An 18810-nucleotide genomic window follows, 5' to 3' on the forward strand; every position below is an offset into this window, starting at 1 on the left:
CAGTGTAATGTGTAGATGGATAGAAAATAGAAAAATTATAAATCAATTTGAGCTTGTCAAAAAGAAAAATTTGAAGGTTCATTTTCTAATTTTCCAAAGCTTTCAGCCACAAATTTTTGGCCTTCAACTGCAAGTGAAATTTGCTCCGTTGTCATGGAGATGCTTCATTTGTTATCATACGTATGAACATTTCGTCACATTAGTTGTTGTGGTTATTGCTTTTATCACCATAATAAGTTCCATCTGCAGATGAAAGCCAAATATGCTGTTTATAATCTCATCAAGACCATAACACATCTAATTTATGAAATAAAAGGATGTTAAAATGTCCTTTTTCATTCATTCATTGCTCATTCATCTGCACTTATTAAAATGAAGGTTGGAAGGATTTTTAAATGTTCACTCCTTAATTAACTGGATATTATGCATTCATCCAACCACCTGCTAATCAATCCTGCACCTTTCCAGCGGTAAATACAACCTTCTGTATCGCAGCACCGAATGTCCTTGGGACTTAATAATCTGCAATATTCAAGAGTAGAGTGGCTAGTCACGTTTCTATATCTCATGAGTCTCCACCATTTGGAAAGAAAAAGAAGGAAAGAGATGTTTGTGATGAACAGAGAAGCTATTTATAAATTGTCATGTATTTCCCAAAAGAGTCCGAGTGATCAATATGGGGAAGATTTGTTGTTTATCATTTAGAATTGAGTCATAATAGGTGAGAGGAAAGTAATTTCTTTCCTTTATTAAACAGAATATCTTTGGGTTGTGGACTGTTGTGGCCAGGACAAAACAAGACATCTTGGGCTTTAGGAAACAATGATCAACATTTTTTTTTATCATTGTCTGACATTTTATGAACCAAACAACTAATCAGGAAAATAATCAACAGATCGATAATGAAATAATTGTTAGGTGAAGCCCTAAACCAATTATTTTTTTTAAAAAATGGAACATTTCTACAAACTAGAGCTGCAACGATAAGTCAATTAATTAATTAGTTGCCAACTATTAAATTAATCGCCAACTATTCTGATTATCAATTAATTGTTTGGAGTCATTCTTTAAGAAAAAAGCTTCTCAAATATAAATATTTTCTGGTTTCTTTACTTCTCTATGACAGTAAACTGAATATCTTTGTGGTTGTGGACTGTTGATCAACATGTTTCACCATTTTCTGACATTTTATAGCCCAAACAACTAATCTATTAATCAAGAAAACAACCGACAGATCAATCGATAATGAAAATAACAGTTAGCTGCAGCCCTGCTGCGAACGCTTTTAAATTTCTACACAAATTTACAAAAGCAGCACTTAAGAGCTTCTTAACGTCGGCTGTCTGTGGTGATGGAGATGATGCTGAATACATTTTAAAGTAACTTTGCATATTTAATTGTCTGTAAGCCGAGCTATACAATGAAAAGTTGTTGTTTACTTTCTACTTTAAACATGAACATCATACATTTTACTTAGAGAACATCAATATTCATGATAAAAGTATAGACTTTACAATGTACAAAAACAATGAAAACTTGAATGAAACATGTAGTTTTAGTAGGAGTCACTCGGGAAACACCTTTTGAGCTTAAGAAGGTTCGTAATTCGTGGATTTTACCATCATCTTAGCCTGAAGACGCTTTTGGGAAACGAGACTCCTAAAATTCAAAATATTTCTGCAAGACTAACCGGAGATTCTGTTCTCATCTCGCTGCCGTGATGTAGACGTGCACTCAAGGTGCGGTCAGTACATCCTGACATCACTGCTGGGTGTGGTCAAACTGTCAATCAGAAGCCAAAAAAAGTGAGATAAACACTTTTCAGCTCAGTGTTAAGTTACTCTTTAAGGATGCGCTGGAACTGCTGGTATTCAGGAAAGCCCTGGTGGTTGAAAATCCAATAAAATAAGGACTTAACTCCCGCATTCTTGGAATCCTCCCTCCCCTTTAATATTGATGCCTGTATCAGATGACTGCTGCTAGGAAAAAACAGCGAGAGAAGCATGAAGTGTGTTAAGAAATGGGAGTGAAGTAAACATATACACTCCGCCCGATGAGCTGAAGGAACACTAGAGAAGAAATATAATACACACCCTGAAAAAGAAAAAAAAAAAAACAGGAGGATGAAGAGAAAAGAGATTTACGTTCAACATGTGCAAAGTGAAACCTGCAGATACACACACACATACACACATCAGCTGTACGGCTGCTGACAGATGGGGAACAAGCGTTGAATGCTGTGATGTGATTTGCAGGTTGGTGTTTTTTCGCAGGAGGAGTATTTCATTATAGTTTATTACACTTTGAGTCTTTTAAATCAACGACAACACACACATACACACATATATATACACACACACACAGAGGGAGGAGAAGAGCCTTGTAAATCAGTGTTGCTGGCTGGTTCTTATCTGAGAAATGCCAGCTATGAGAGCAGGGCGGCGCAGCGAGCTGAACGCTGTGCAGCCGAGCCTTTTTCCTTCTCCCTTTAAACGGCTCGCATGGAGACGCTGCCTCATTGAACAGCAGGAAGGAGGCGGCGGCGAGCGGCTGCCAGGTTGAGGTAACAACAGCATCACAAAGCGCAATTAATGATGAAACATTATGAAACAGCAGCACTGTACGCTGTAGTAATGTCTGAGGAGAGATCACACTGTTACATAACCCACTGAGTCGCCGCTAGGCTGGTTAGACCGGTTGTCTGTTGACCGATTTAAGCCTCGTTCTAAAAATAATACCGGTGTCGACATGAATGGTCCCCTATCATGCCTGATAACTACCCTCCCAATGCCAGGCCACACTCCTTAAGTTTTTTCTTCATTGAGGAATGCCACAGCCTAATGTTCATTTTGCTGGAGATAGATTTTAAATAGGCTTTATAATTAATGATTCACAGTTTTTTTTTCCTCCAGCATAAATCTTTCCATCTTTGCATTGGCTACCAATTCAAAATCCTCCTTCTTGAGGTTTTGATTGGCTCCTGCGTATATATATATATATATATATATATATATATATATATATATATATATATATATCTCCAGCCTTATTACACCACATACTCCATCATGTCCTTCACGTTCTCATAAAGCTGTTTACTTAACTGTTCCTTTTGGAGGTAGAGCCTTCGCACAAGGAGCTCCCTTTATTTTGGAATAAACTACTGCACATTCGGGAGGAAAGCCTTTTAAATCCAGGCTGAAAACACATATTTTCCTCTGTGAGCTATGGCCTCTCCTAATTTCATCCTAATTTCATTGGCTGGGAAATCAAATTACTAACTGTAACCCCCCCCCCCACCAGCTCCATTCTGGTTATATGATATTTATTTTTTAATTCCTAACCTCAATCCTGTTGTTATATTAGCATTATTATGTCTGTGTGTGTGTGTGTGTGTGTGTGAGTGTGTGTTTTACTCTTTGGGTGATGAGCGCTTTAAACAAATTGAAGTTGAAGTTTCTATGGAAATTGGATGAACACCTCGCCTGCTGAGCTGTCTTTGGTCTTTGCTCCTGAATTTTTGAGGGAAATCATGGCAGCTGTTTTGGAAATGTCATCAGATTTTCTCCTAAAAACTCTCCGCCAAAAATCACTTTTCTTTGATGAAAGAAATACAGCCTGTTATGTAGTTACTCGACCAGGTTTTTAAAGAGCTGCAATGATTAGTCTATTAATCAATTAGTTGGCAACTATTAAATTAAGCAACTATTTTCATGATCAATTCATCATTTTGAGTCACTTTTTAAGAGGACAAATGTCCAAAATCTCTGATTCCAGCTTCTCAAATGTGAATATTTTCTGGTTTCTTTAGTTCTGTATGACAGTAAACTGAGTATTTTTTGGGTTGTGGACAAATCAAGACATTTCAAGTTGCATCTTGGGCTTTGAGAAACTCAAACAATTGTTCAAGAACTTAAATAAAATTAAAAAAAAAAAAAACAAAAATGACATTCAAAGACACAACTAATTGAGTACTTGTGCATCTAAAGTATCTAAAGTATCTGCATAGCTTAAACTAACACCTAGTTTGATGCAAAGTTTAGGGGTTTTTGAGAGGGAACAAGTTGTGTCATCAGCTAAAGACTTCCTGTTGTTGATTAATTGTTCTGATAAACATCTGTTCAGAGTGTTTTGCAGCCAGTTCAAAAACGTTTTTATGATTTTCAGCATTTCACAACAACCAGACTTGAAACTTGAAGCTTATAAGTATAGCCTGGCTTTTTGAGGCTGCTTAAAAAAAAAAAAAGGATTTCCTGGTATTTTTTTTAAATCCAAGGTGGTCTAAAGTTGGAATTACGCAGAGAAGTGTCTCATGGGTAACCGTAGGTCGCGGAAAGGAGGCCAATGTAAACACCTTCCAAATCTCAACAACACATAGCGCAGAACTGTGTGTGTCAAGAGGGTTGATTGCTGGATTCAACAGCTGTCAGGAGACAAAAAAAATAAAAAAAAGTGCTACATACGTGTATAATAACGGCCACACAAGCGTCTCCGAGCACGTTCGCCTAGAGCCCGGAGCAGCGATAGTGAACGATAATAATTACGTGCTATAAAGCCTTTGTTTTCTGCTCACTAACTTTTCCATCACCTTATCTTAAACACATTATGCAAAAATGTGACAGTTGCTGAAAGCTCATAAAACAGAGACACTTAGAGGTTGTATTAATCAGTGTTCAGTGTGTGTGTGTGTGTTTTTTTGCCTTTAAGCCAAATATATCGTGTTTTGGAGTTAAAAACACTTTTTCTGTTATCAATCTTAAACTCTCTGTCTTCCTCCCATTCACTATCTGGTTCATGCTCCCTGTTTTTTCTCTCTGAATCTCTTCTTCTCAGCCTCACTGTTACTGCTCAAACTGTGTGGTTAATCCACTGTGGCATGGTAAAGGCTTTACACACACACACACACACACATAAACACACACACACACACATTCACATAAACACACACACAGGTCTGTGCCTGTAGTGGAAGCCTTGCAGACATGGGATTTCCTTTCACATCCAATTGAGACCAAAGAAACTTGGTGAGAAGAGCATGGAAAAGATAAGCTGCAAACACACATACACACACACACACACACACAATCTTTCTCTCACACACACACACAAACATCTGTGCAAATATTACACCAGCATCGCACACAAACATCAATAGCCTGTACACAATGTTAACGTGATATAACATGCAGCTTATAAACCCCCCAAAGAGACATCAACTGTACACAAAATCGACCACCCTCCACCCACCAACCGACACACACACACACACACACACACACACACACACACACACACACACACACACACATCTTTCTCTGTAGGAGTATGTAGACAGGAATTTGTGTGGACGTAATTACAATGTGGAGTCTGAGCAGCATCCGATTAAGATCCAAAGGTTTTATGGCAGGCCTTTGAAGAGCTTTGAGTGCAGCGACACAACCTGGCTCAGCAAACCAGACACACACACACACACACACACACACACACACACACACACACTGCAGAGAGGCTGAAACCAAATGTGGTGCCTCTTTTAGGTTGCAAACACACCAATTTTCCTGTATAAACATGCAAAATATGGCTTCATTAAGAGTATACTGCCGACTGCACTGACATAAAATCAGTTGCCACATAATTTAACTAATTAAACGGTGGTACATTTCACAGTCAGGTGATACAGTCTTTCTCACTTTTCAACTCCTAAAAGTCGTCATACTCGCAACAAAGCCTGAAAATGTGGCAGCGATATTTTGCAGCAACATCTGTTAACCGTGACTAGCGGTTTTCATTATGATCTTTGAGATATCTGACAGTAAAAGTAGGAGGAAACAGGGAGAGAGAGCGAGAGAGGGGAGAGAAGACAAATCGTGTGCAACACAGATACCAGATCGTATCAGGACCCAGGATATTGTGACCACATGGGAAGTTCCGGAGGCCACCAGTACATCCAAACATTGAACCAGTGCCGTCTGTGAGGAAAACACAAGTCTAACATGAAGCTTAAGGCTACACTTATCAATATTTTTATATAAACAGACCAAATTACTGTGTGTAATGTGAAACTTGTGGCGACAAACCTAAGCGCCTTTTTGACCAGAAGTTCCAGGTACTTTGGAACCAGAGGAACTAATTTCAGGAGGTAAACTCAGAACTAAAAGTCCCTACTGTGCCATCCTGTGTGCGTTTCCACCGCATCTGAGGAAGCATCATGCAAATTAGAGCCAAGACGAATTAAAAAATAACGTCGGCATTTGAAACGCAGTATTCACACACGAGGAAAAACATCCCATCTCTCACTCTTTTTATAAAAACGGGTCAGGAAGCCGACAGCAAACTTGACTTTTAAGGTTAACAACCAAAGTGAAACATCCTCCTCTCATCTTAAATCAATACTATAGTACTTCCTTGTTTTATGAATGAAGTGGTACAAGTTTGGCCGCCAAGGTTTCTGTATTTTTAGAAGGTACTACTCCTCAGCAGGGACCTTTTGAGAGGTAAAACATCTCCCTGAAACTTCATCTGGACCCTGGTCCCTCCGGTGGCAACGCAGGTAAAGGTTCTTAGTCCCCTCGGAAAGTTCCTGCGGTTCTACAAAGAACTATCAGAGAAAGAAACTAGCGGATGACGAAGTGGAACATTTAGTAGCTAAAGGTGAAGACCAAAGCAGAGCTAAAGGAGAGTGAATATTGGATTTACATTAATCAACTGGGTGGAAAAAAACTGCTGGATGTGTGGAAATAAGCAACTGTTTGCCTACAAGTTCAACATTAAACGCTGATGAACTTGTTTCCATAGCACCCCAAGTGGACAAAAAATCAGCTACTACAGGTTTAAACATTTAATATTTTCTGGCACTGGCAGACAGTGGAAGGTGTGAAGTTAAGTGCTGCTAGATTTGGCTACACTCAGTGTCAGTAGATCTAATGTTGGTTTCCATCAGCTGACATGTTTTCTCAGGTTCCTCCTGAAGCCAAAATGACAACAAACGTTTGCCTTTTTACAGTACAATGTGTATGTGTTTGTGCACTTCCTGTATTTGGACCACCTGCAGCCAAACAACGTGCATCTTTAACACATAAAAGAGTGCAGGAAAATTACTGGTGAGGGAAATATAATACAACCTCACACTTTATTGGCTTATGATCAGGTACGAGGGCTCATGTTCACATGAAGATGAGTGTGTGCGCAGGAAAGAAATGTAATTACCCGAGTCGAGAACTTTCCAGAAGGTGCTATTGATTTTCTACTGTGCTGAAAATGTCTTACAGATTTATGCTTAGAGAGGCAGAGGAGAAATACAAATGTAGATGTGAAGCATCAACACGGCTTCTACCAAACGTAGGTCGTTGTTGTAAACCTCTGACATGATGTTTATGATGGATTACATTCATTTAGTTTGGAGGTTATCAATACTACACTGGTCCTCTGTGTAGGAATCTCCAGAAGTGATTCAAGTCATTTTAATCAGATTTTCTGTGCATAAATGTGTTTTATTGTAGCAGTAGCCACAGTAGAAACACCAAATACCTGAGATTTCTTATTTTTTCCATCTAGGTTATATCAACCAAAGCTTTTAAGCTAAAACTTTAAATGCCAATAACAGCAGCAACTACAACTTGTGAAATTCACTGACATTAAACCATCCTAAAGCTTTTATATTCACTGTAAAACAGACATATTATTGCTTTTCAAGACCTTAATACTGGAAGCGGGTCATTAATAAATACAGTGTTTTCCACAGAGGCTTTGTGCTGACTGTCTGCAGCGAGTCAAACAAACAAATTGTCTCGTCAGGGGAAAAACTGCAAGTAGAAGTAGAATCTTGATATTTTCCAATTTTCTTCATAAATAATGCATTCTATCAGGAAGCAGTGTTTTTTTCTGCAGTAGGTTACAATCATTCAAAACAAAAAATATGTCTTACAGGTTGTTGATAACTTTATAACAAAGGTAGAACATGACAGATTACGCAAGTATGTGGTGTGTACACTAGGGGTGGGATAAGTTATGTTATTATAAAAATTGTTCTGTTATTAATTCTCGTTTCTCTCCAACATCTCTATTTTTGATAAATTCTGCTCCATTAATAGAACAACTTGTTTCCTGCTGCTTTAGAGAAGATGCTGAGATAAACAACACCCCCATCTGTGGAGAATTTTAAGTTTTAAGCCCAAAACAATTCACCTTTAACAAAAAAAGAAATAGAGATGAAAAATGCATATGTTGTCTACTGCTTTGAAAAAAACAACAACAACAAAAAACATTTGTAACCCACAGTTCAAAAAAACACTGCTCTAAATACCACAGCATTGATAAGCAGTCCTCTGTGGCCATGAGGAGTAAATTACCATTCACACAGTGGTGAACTAAAAGTCAAAAGAGGAAATGCATTTCATCTTTCAACCTTGAAACCAACTTTTAAAACGGCCTTAAACAAATGTACATTGTGCTGTTGTGATCATTTCCATACAGATTGGACAATATATTGAAATCACAATCTACAGGTAGTGAAATGACGCTCAAAAAAGAATCAAACTGAGCTATCACAGAGGTCAAAAAATGGTTTATGGGCTAGATTTTTTCTGTCGTCACCCACTTTTACAAGTTTGGCTTCTCTCATCATTCAATCACCCTGATATTAATACCTGTTGTGCTCTGACCTTAACGTGTTCTTGATATTTTACGGCGGACTCACAAGGTTTTCAGATGTCAGTAAACACAGTTTGTTGCATTCACAAGACAAATCAGGGACACATAGATCGTTTCCTGCTCTGTAAACCTTCGCAACACGGTCATATCCAATAAAAGACCAGTCTACACCTGAGTCACCTCAGTTTTGAATATTGTGCTCACATTTATTCTTGCAGAATTGGAAACTTTTAACTCAACACTTACATTAGCTCAAGATTAATGAAATCACACCAGACAGCTCTGACACTAAATAGTAAGATACTAAAAGAAGCTAAATGATGCAATTTTTCAAGTTAATAAATTTCCTGTTGCTTAAAAAAATGTTTCTGACTACATCAGCTACATTGGCTAAAAATAAAGTTGTTTTTTTTAAATTTAGCAAATACAAATTTCAACATGAGACATAAAATTACAAATTGAAAGTACTGAGACCATTTTTAAAAATCTACAGCCATGCTAACAGCTCTGTGAGGCTGTACTTGGGCACAGCATTGCTTTGACCTAAATGCTAATGCCAGTATGCTAACATGTGCACAATGACAATGCTAACATGCAGAGATTTAGCATGTATAATGTTTACCAATGTAGCTATCTTAGTTTAGCATGCTAGCATGCTAACATGCACACAATGACAATGCTAACATGCTGAGATTTAGCATGTATAATGTTTACCAATGTAGCTATCTTAGTTTAACATGCTAGCATGCTAACATTTGTTATTTGGCACTACATACAGCAACGTATTGGGCCATAATTTTGACCTTTTGGTGGAAACCTTTTAAAGGAAAAGCTAAAATGTCACCAAAGGTATTACAATTCATCTTGAAGGGGACATGAATGTGTTTACCAAATTTTACTGCAATTCATCCTATAGCTGTTAAGATATTTCTCAACAACTTAAAAATGTCAACCTCATGGTGGTGCAAGAGGTAAAGTCAGCAGATCCTCTGAGCCACGATGATAATGCAGCTAAAAATTAAGAAGATAAAATCTAAGACATAAATAGCAGGTAGTTCAGGATGGAGCCCAAGGTGGAAAATAAGGAAATGTTCATGGTTTTAGTCAAATGAGATGGAGAACAAGAGGGTTTTCAATCTGGATTTAAAAGGTGGTCAAAGTTCAGAGCAGTCCTAACTCTACTAACCCCATAGTTAACCTAAAAGTTTGCCATTATTAAGATATAACTTATGAATCTACATGTCCACAAATCACAACCATTAAAAAACACTCATCATTTTTCAGATAATTCTAGCAACATTCTCTGACTCATTATGAGAATATTTAGCGTGGAGCACTGGAACCAATTATTAGTTTCTCAATGGGTAATGGGTTCTTCAAAAGTGTTTGTGTATTCCTTTAAAAAAAAAAAGAGAGATTTTCAAAAGACTTTCAAATCAATAAGAAGCTCAGTGTGATTAGCTTCCACACAGCAGATCATTGGTAACCCGGCTCAGATCAATAATAAACTGGTGGAAGAACTCCTCTTCTTTGATGATAAAGAAAGCCAAGCCAATCAACATGCCACTGAACATTCCTCCTCTCTGTTAGCCACTGGCAAACAGTTGCATGCCAATGTGAAAACAAAGACTTTTTTGTCTTTCATGCAAGACAAAAAAAAAAAAAGAGCACCGTTAAAATCGGGTAATATCCCAGGGGGAGAGACAGATTTCTAAAAACAAACACGATTCTCCTTCACACATGAAAAACAGAAATGAAGTGCCGACATCAAAACGTGACGTCTGACCACATCGGTGCATTTCATCATGCAGCACGGTGCACATTTAAAGCTTCCAACCCTGATTCTGCTGTTTCTGGAGTTATGTATCATCAAGTACACTGAGAGGAAGCGAATCCCATAATCCTCAGATAGAAAAGGCAATAAACAAAGTCACAGTATGAACAGAAAGTTGGAATGAGTCAGCAGAGGTTAAGAAAGAAATATATATATCTGCGCTGTATTTGTTTCTTATATCTTATCTCCCCTGCAGAAATCCTCAGAGGAGAAAATCATACAAGCGGGTAGATCTGGACCAGAACTCCTGATGCTACCTGGAAATTAATTAAACTAAACTGAATGCACAAAACAAAGAATAAAAGCCTTTTCTGTTTGGATTTAGCAGGAAACCCTTTCAATACTATAAATAAAGACATTAAATGTTAAGGTATAAGAGGTTTAAAATAAGGCAAAAAGGAAGATATGAATGTATGAAGTGTATATAAAGATATAGAAATGATGTGATTACTAAAGGAGCTTTACTAGCAACCTCATCTGGATAAATCTAATGTGCACAATGCACTTAAATCTGCCACTACATGGTGACTTTTTCATGTCTTTAAAGAAAAATTCTGGTTCATTACACCTTGGGTCTATTTTTGTAATTCTGTCCATTGACCATTTACTAAAATCTGGGTATGTAGTGATATTGCTCCAATGAATTTAAATGAGAAAATGGACTCAATACTTTCTGGCTTTCCAGAACTTTTCTGTGTTTTTAGCAAACGTTACTCATAAAAAGGACAAAATGTGCATTTATTGGGGACTATTTTTTGCAGTGGATTAATACACATTTGGTGTCCTAGTGAGTATTTCTGGCAGTGTGCGGGACTGAGTCAAAGTAAATTACAGTCTGTGTTTATAAGTAATGAAAGATCATCTAATCCAGTGCAGCAGTTTCACTCACTGATGTGTTTTTAATAGTTTTTGGACAGCAAAGGAGGTTTACAGCACAGAGGAATAAGATATATCAGACTTTGGATACACACGCAATACTTGTTAGTAGATCGAGTCATTGCTGAGTTTGATCTTTTCCAGGGATTTCATAACAAGAAGACAAACATGGAATATTGCCAGCCGTATCATATAAATACAGCAGGTCAAAGTTGAACCAGGAAGTTGGTCAGTAAACCAAGATGTTTGTTGTCAACAAAATCATTTTGGCTAACTGCCAAACTGCACATTTTTCTTGCTACTACTTCATTTTTGCCATGATGACCAAATCTAAGAAACTAAGTTTGAAGTTGTAATAAACAAAAGTTGTCCTTTAAATTTAAATCATTTCAAACTTGTGGATAACCTTATAAAGCACAGTTATAGCATTAAAAAAAAGGAGTGGAGGAGATGACCTGAGAAGGTGGAGGATCTGACCATTTCAAGGCAGATAAAAAGATTTGTATCTAATCTGCTCTGCTTTACATCTTTCCTCATCATTCTACGGCCATGATATATTCCTTTTTTTTGAAACAAAGACCTGTAAAAGAATGCAGACAGAGGGCGGAAAGAATCACAGAAGAAGGTTCCTACAAATGTCACTTGTCCTTTGCAGTTGTACAAAGCAGAGAATCTGTTCTTAATTAACTCCTGCTACGTCATACCATAGCCATGCAGAATTCCTTGGAGACCGCAGGGGCTTTCCCTTTTTCCCATGTACAGAGGCAGGACGCTGTTAGGGGAGTGGACGTCCAGAGAACACAAAAACCAAAGATGAAGTAATACTGTAAAGTTGGGAAACAGGCGCGCAAAACTGCAATTCACATTACAACAACACAGCAACGACCTAAAGATGGAAACCCTGAATAAACTTGACAGAACTCTTTACTGTCAGACTACCCAGCAAACACGTGGATGTTGACACAGTGGTGATAAAAGAGCTTAAACCTTGCAACAAAGACAAGTGCTGCCTCATTATTTACCATCAGAATCATGCTGTGACTATATAAGGACATTGTGGACAGTTTCAACTGATGAATTTCATTCAAAACGTGATGAAAGTGGCTGTAATGATTTGTTTAACACTATTTAACATGATCATGTAGTTAAATATTTGTATATTTAATGTAGTGCAATGAATATAAGTTGAGTGGCTGATGTTTGTTAAAAGCTCAAACATAATCCAACAGTATTGATGCTTTATGCTGCAGTAGATTCACTGTTAATTAATTTCAGCCAAAAAAAAAATCTCATTACATTGACAAATGTTGTCCGTTTGTTGTTTTTTCTGCTTCATTTCCAGTTCTCTTGGTATTGGCCCATAAATACAATCTTAAATGTCCCAGTGTAGAAAATAATGTTAATAATGTTTAAAAAGTCAAACCAAGAGAAGTCAAAGGCCACAACGAGAAACTGAAAGAAGTAATTTCAAAGAAATTCCAGAGTCCTGAGCAGAGCTGGAGCTTGAACTTAAATAGTTTTTGGCACAAAAATGCGTCTTTACCACCAATTATCAAACTGCCAGGTCCTGAAAGTCAACATCAAATGTCTGGCGAGATGCCTAGAGTTGTTTGATCAAACAGTTCCCATTTAAATCAAAATTTTACCTTTTTTTTGTTTGTTTGTTTCATATAAAAGGTATAAAAAAACTTTTGGGCTGTCCATACCAAATCTGAAGCATCCTAACTGCACTAGTATCTAAAGATTTCAACCAAAGCCTTAATTCTGAATATACAAAAGAAAAAGCCTTTAATATTGTATGTCTGACATCTACATGTTTTGGCAAAACTGTACTTAAACCATCAAGACACTTAAATCCCACATGACATGACACAATTTCAGGTGAAAATACTTGTATTGGTGGAAGGTAATATATCACATCATGATGTTTATTGACCATTTTAAACAAATACTGATTATCTGTAGTGTCGTCAGCGTTGGCCTTGAATCCCTCAAACAGCCAGACGCTGCTATGTACTTATCACCCACTACTACTAACACTGGGCTCATTTTCAAGGCACCTATACAAGAAAAAAAAACAGCAACAAAATGTTAACTGTTCTGTTCGACAAAGAGACCCAGTGATCCCTGTAAACATGTCTAACCTCCCGAGTTTATGACTTTGCACAGGGGCACATGTTAACAAGGGAACACATGTCTGAGCATTATCTGCCACACAAAGCTATCACAGTGAAAAGCCACTAGGGATCACTCAGGGTCGTCTGAGGGTCGTGACCCTTAACTCGAACAATGAACTGGCCAACTACTAAGGAAGTGGTCAAAGGTCAACTGACGAGAGTGTCTGGGGTAAGGAAGGGAAACGTGTTGGGGAAAGAAAGTGTTGATTGATTGATTGTTGGTTGATTTAAAGGGGACAAAACATGCATTTCTGTGTGATTGTGATTTTGATGTTGGATGTTAAACATGGTCAAAGTTCCAAAACTTGAGGAATGTATGTAAAAAGGCTCCCTGCAAGTCAAAACCCAGGGCCTCAGCTCTGAATGCTTCCTCCTCATGATGACATCAGATTGTTCGTGCATGCCCAGAAACGGCCGTCTGTTCAAAAGCCTTTGTTGCTAAGGCTGTTGCTAAGGTTGTTTTATGGGTTATTCAAGTTGTCCGATCTCATATTTTGGATTGGATTAGGGCTCAAACATGTTCAGATGGATTTGATAAGTTTATATTTCAAGAAAAGAACAAGAAAAAGAAGTAAAATCCCACTATTACTGTGTGTGTACGTAGCCTCCAGAGCTTCCGGGAACTAGCCAATCAGAACAGAGTGGGCTAATCAGGAGGCGGGCCTTAAAGAGACAGGAGCTAAAAACGGCCTGTTTAAGACAGAGGCTGAACTGAGGGGTTGCATAAAGAGGAAGCATTAGATAAATAAGGAGTTTTTAACTCTAAATCATGGAAAGATATTCCAGTAGAGCCACAGAATATAAATGTAGAGCTGGAAATGTGCATGATCTGTCCTCTTGAAGGGTGTTTTCAAACCTATAGTTGGTTTGCTCTGGTCTGAATCAGTCGACGAGTTGGAGACCTTGTTGCATTTTCCCCTTGGTTGAGTTTCTTTTCACACAGAGAAAAAAAAAAATCAAGTGAACCAAGAACATAAACACAGGAAAAAGTTCCTAAAGAAGGTCCTATCTGCCAAATATCCAGGTCAGATCATGATTCATCCTCCAGCTAGCTGCTAGCAACTGATGATTTTGCACGTCCGCATCCCAGTATGCAAAGCTACAGGGACCGTTTAGCTTAAAACTTGCAGAGCACGCCTAACAGTTGGGTCGGATTGAGGTTGGATCATGTTTCCACTGCAAACAAACCGCTCCTGAGTTCAGACCAAGACCACTTCCTGAAAACGGTCTGTGTGAGGTTGTACTGGTCTGCAACAAAGTTCGACTGCTGCATTCAGATCTGCCTAAATGAATCAAACCATGTGAGAAAGCAAAGTAAAATCCGATTCAGCAGACTAAACAATGCAGGTTTAAAAACATCCAAAATAAACCTTTAGCTTCTTGAATCACATGTAAAGCTCTGCAACACTGTACTAACATACAGAAACACTTCCAACAGCCTAAATGAGACTCATTAAATTTAAAAAGGTACCTCTTTGCTCTCTCTGTGGATGACTCATTAGTTTTCATAACTATAAAACGCTGGCATTGAGCACACATTAGAGAAACACTAAACCACAGTTACTGGTCCGGTTCTGCATATTGTGGAAGAATGAAATCTTTGTCCAGCCTCAGTCATCAGCAGTGGAGAGACACACATACACCCACCTGTACGGGGGGGACAAATACATATGCAGTCAAGCAATCAGAAATGTAGCCTATTTCCATAATGAGGTTCAGAAGGTGAAATAAAGTCCTATCCGCCTGCTCTTCATTTCTCTCTATTTCTCTATTGGTGGTCTTATTAAATCCTCTCTGTCTCCGCGACCTCGTTTTTCCTCTGGCCGTTCAGAAACTCATTAGACTGTTGGAAGACGCACCGGCAGAATATCCCTGCTACTTAATTCTTCTTCGGGGCTTGTCAATTTTTCTCCTGAGCTTATTTCTTAAACCATCCCTCAATGTGGTACCGGACAATTCGTGTGTCAAATAATCAATCTTGATCCATCAGGAACACTGTGCGAGCTGTTAATGAGTTACGAGTCGACTCGAAGCCAATCATGCAATCTGGCACTGGGCAGGGGAGAAGCAGAATAAATATTAATATCTATGAATCTCTCTATTGTGTATTACCTGTCCGGTTGTGTAATTGCAAGTTCGTCAATCAATCTTCTTGACCGCCATCTTGAGATCTATTATTTCTTTTGCCTCATACTGGTGTTAACGTCAACGCCCGTGTTATAAAACCCAGCAGGATCCAACTAAACCTAATTATCTAAAATAGGCAGGTGCTTGTTTCTCATAATCTTAATGTTAAAACATATTAGTAGTCTTGCTGTAAAGTTTGCCTTTATCACTTTTACTTAGTCTGGGCTGAGTCAGAAACAGTGAAAGATTCAGCTCAGGGTTTGCTCAAACTCTCTGAGTCAAGCTCTGCTTTGTACAAAATGTTAATTTAACGACTGAGCAGTTTACAGACAGGGAGACACAGACGCATCATTTTTCATTAATGCCAGTCATCTATATTTTAAGGGGGCAATAACAAAGATTTCTGCAGGCCCTCATAGCAGAAAATGACCACAATATATCTCCTGATGTTGATAGGGTTGTTGATCAATACCAGTGACTCCACCATTACTCGCCCTGGTGATAAGATTTTAGGCTTCCAACACTCCCATTTCAAGTCGTTCTCTTTTTTGGAAAAAAAAAACAAAAAAAACTCACTGGACTTAAAGAGAAACTCCCAAAGGTCATAAATTATTTGGCACCTTTAGCCACAGAAGAGCTGGACTCTGCACATCTAACTGTGTTTTAGAGGCAGGAGCAGCATAAGAGTTAAGTGTGTTGTGGACAAATATATCAAAAATATCAGTCAAAACATTGCAGTGCGGTACTGCTTTTCAATATTGCTCATCAGGACTCAAACTAGGGCTGCAACTAACTATTATTTTCATTATGGATTAATCATTTGGTCTATGAAATGTTACAAAAATGTGTAAAGATGCACAGTATGATGCCTTCAATTCACTTATTTTGTCTGACAGACAGTCCAGAACCTAAAGATTTTCAAATGACTCATATACTCACATTTAATAAGCTGGAAAAAGAGGATTTGAGGCATTTTTCCTTCAAAAATGACCAAAAATATTTCTTCCATACATAAAAATGTACTATTATAGAAGTTCTAATGTCACGGCCCATTGCTGTCTACAGCTTATTCTTTATTCCTGCATGGGATAAGAATTTTTCAGAATAGATGCATTGTTGTGTTGTTTCCTCTAAAAAAAAAAAAAAAAACTTGCATACATTCCTCATGCAGGAATACAGAAGCTCTTGTTATTTGCTATTAAAGCCGTATTTACATTTTTTTGGCCACTTGGGGGCAGCACCACAAGCTGTAAACACGACACTTTAAAAGACAGTAAATGTGTGTTGAGACTGAACAAACACAGTAAAATTGCCATAAAAACCAAAAGAGTAAACTTAAAGACAATAAAACACATAGCTGAGTGGAAATAGAGAGCCACCTCTTTCACATTACTGACAGGATTTATTGCATATGAAACTGAGTAAGCACTAGGCTTCCTCATTTTTCAGTGATTAGTACAGCTTTAAAATTTTATATATTTGCAAAACAAGACATTACAAACAACAAAGAATACATGAACACCATGTGACTCACTATAATAACTAAGAAAAGCCCCCTCTGCACTATCTGTTTTTACAGCTCAAGATAACAATCTACTTGTTACAAGATGATTTGTGCTTCTTCAAGTTCAAAGTTCTTTCGGCTATCTGGGACACAACAGAAAGAAAGCAGGAAAATTTAAACAAGAAGTTTTTCTCACGGCTGAAATTGACTTTAGAATAAGTCCAGGAGATGTAATCTGCAGAGGGATTTGAACTTGTGCAGTCATTTATTAAATTTACATGGTATCCAATGTGTACTATGATTCTAAATTAGATGGTTAGAATGAGAAAACCAGCAGAGCTCTGGGCCTTGAGGACTGGGAATGAAGAGAGCGCTGTAATAAAGTATTGTATCAAGGTTGTGGGCTAATTTTCTATTCATTATTTAAATGTTTCTGTTCTTGTTTTATCAGGGGGATTTTACTGGAAAATCTTCAGATCCAATACCCTGCAGCTTGTGGGTCGTCTTATCAGGCTAAATGTTTTGAATGCTAATTAAAATAGTACATTCACTGCTTTGGGTTTGAGCCGTTTCCTAAAAACCTCTTCATCGATTGTGCCTTCAAAATGGTAGCAAGAGGCAGCAGTTTGAAATTGGTTAATTACCCAATAATCCTGAGTACAACAACATTGTCTTCCTCGCGTTTGTGCTGCCTCAGTGAGTCCTGCTGTTTCTGGACGGAGCTGTTGTTTCAAATACTTGATGTACTTTGTTTCAAAGTTTCAATTCATCACTTCTTTTGTGCTGAGGATTTGTAAACCATGACCGGTTTAACACAAGCATTTGATTTGGGGAAAGAAGAGTGAATCTACATTGTTTAAACTAACAAGAACAGGAAGCATTCGTCGTTGCAGTTTATAGTTTAGTTGCCGGTTGTCGCTTTTAAATTGCTGCTCTTTTGAGACCTCTAATTTGGCAATTTCAAGAAAGCACCGTAGCAAAAGAACTGTAATAACCATTATGCTAACTATTCATCCATCTCTTTGCAGTTTACTGCTGAATGCTCTGGAGGTTTATGTGACTAATTCATTGAAACGTGTGATTGGAGGTGTCTGATTGTTAACCTCACGCCTGCAGGATGTCTTTTTAAAGCATCAAAGTAAGATCTGGATTCAACACAAACATGACTTCCTGAACAGAGATTCTTTGAATAAAAGTCTAAAGCGTTTTTCTCTTTATGTTCTTCAGTCACGCTGCCTTCATCGCAGCATTTAGACCACGTCTTCCTCCCCTCAACAAACAGCTGACATCTTGTTTTGGAACCGGATGTGTCAATGATAAGGACCATCGCTGTAGTCTGTATTCAGAGCTCCCTGCTGGTATCAATCACTGTCAAAACGCTTCAAACCCACTTAAGCTGGTGTTCTCATGGGTTCTAGGGATCACAAGCTGCAAGTCGTCCAAGAACAGGATGTGCCTGATAAAGAGCTTTACTGCCTGCTTTCATTTCCCAAAACATCACCATGACAAGCCGACAACTAATACTCCCCAACACGTGATGAGGGTTTTTTAAGCGAATCGAACACCTTTTACATGACGACTTCTTGGACCGGTTACAAGTAGTCATTGTTTCCTCCAGACTTTGATTCTTGGCAGGACATTCA

General features: G+C 38.0%; 1 protein-coding gene across 3 annotated transcripts in view; it reads right to left on the reverse strand.

Annotated features, from left to right (window-relative positions):
- Nucleotides 1-18810, reverse strand: part of LOC122975494 (plexin-B2-like) — a 212901-nt gene that overhangs the window by 153623 nt on the left and 40468 nt on the right. Inside the window, exon 1 of one of the 3 annotated variants that reach the window (XM_044343946.1) lies at nt 1691-2462. The exons of the other annotated variants lie outside the window; for them this stretch is intronic. The gene's annotated coding sequence lies outside the window, so the exon portion shown is untranslated. Of the gene's footprint in view, nt 1-1690; nt 2463-18810 lie in introns of those variants that run through there. 3 annotated transcript variants of the gene reach the window in all.

This window comes from Thunnus albacares, chromosome 23 (genome assembly GCF_914725855.1).
Source record: "Thunnus albacares chromosome 23, fThuAlb1.1, whole genome shotgun sequence".
NCBI classification, from domain to species: domain Eukaryota; kingdom Metazoa; phylum Chordata; class Actinopteri; order Scombriformes; family Scombridae; genus Thunnus; species Thunnus albacares.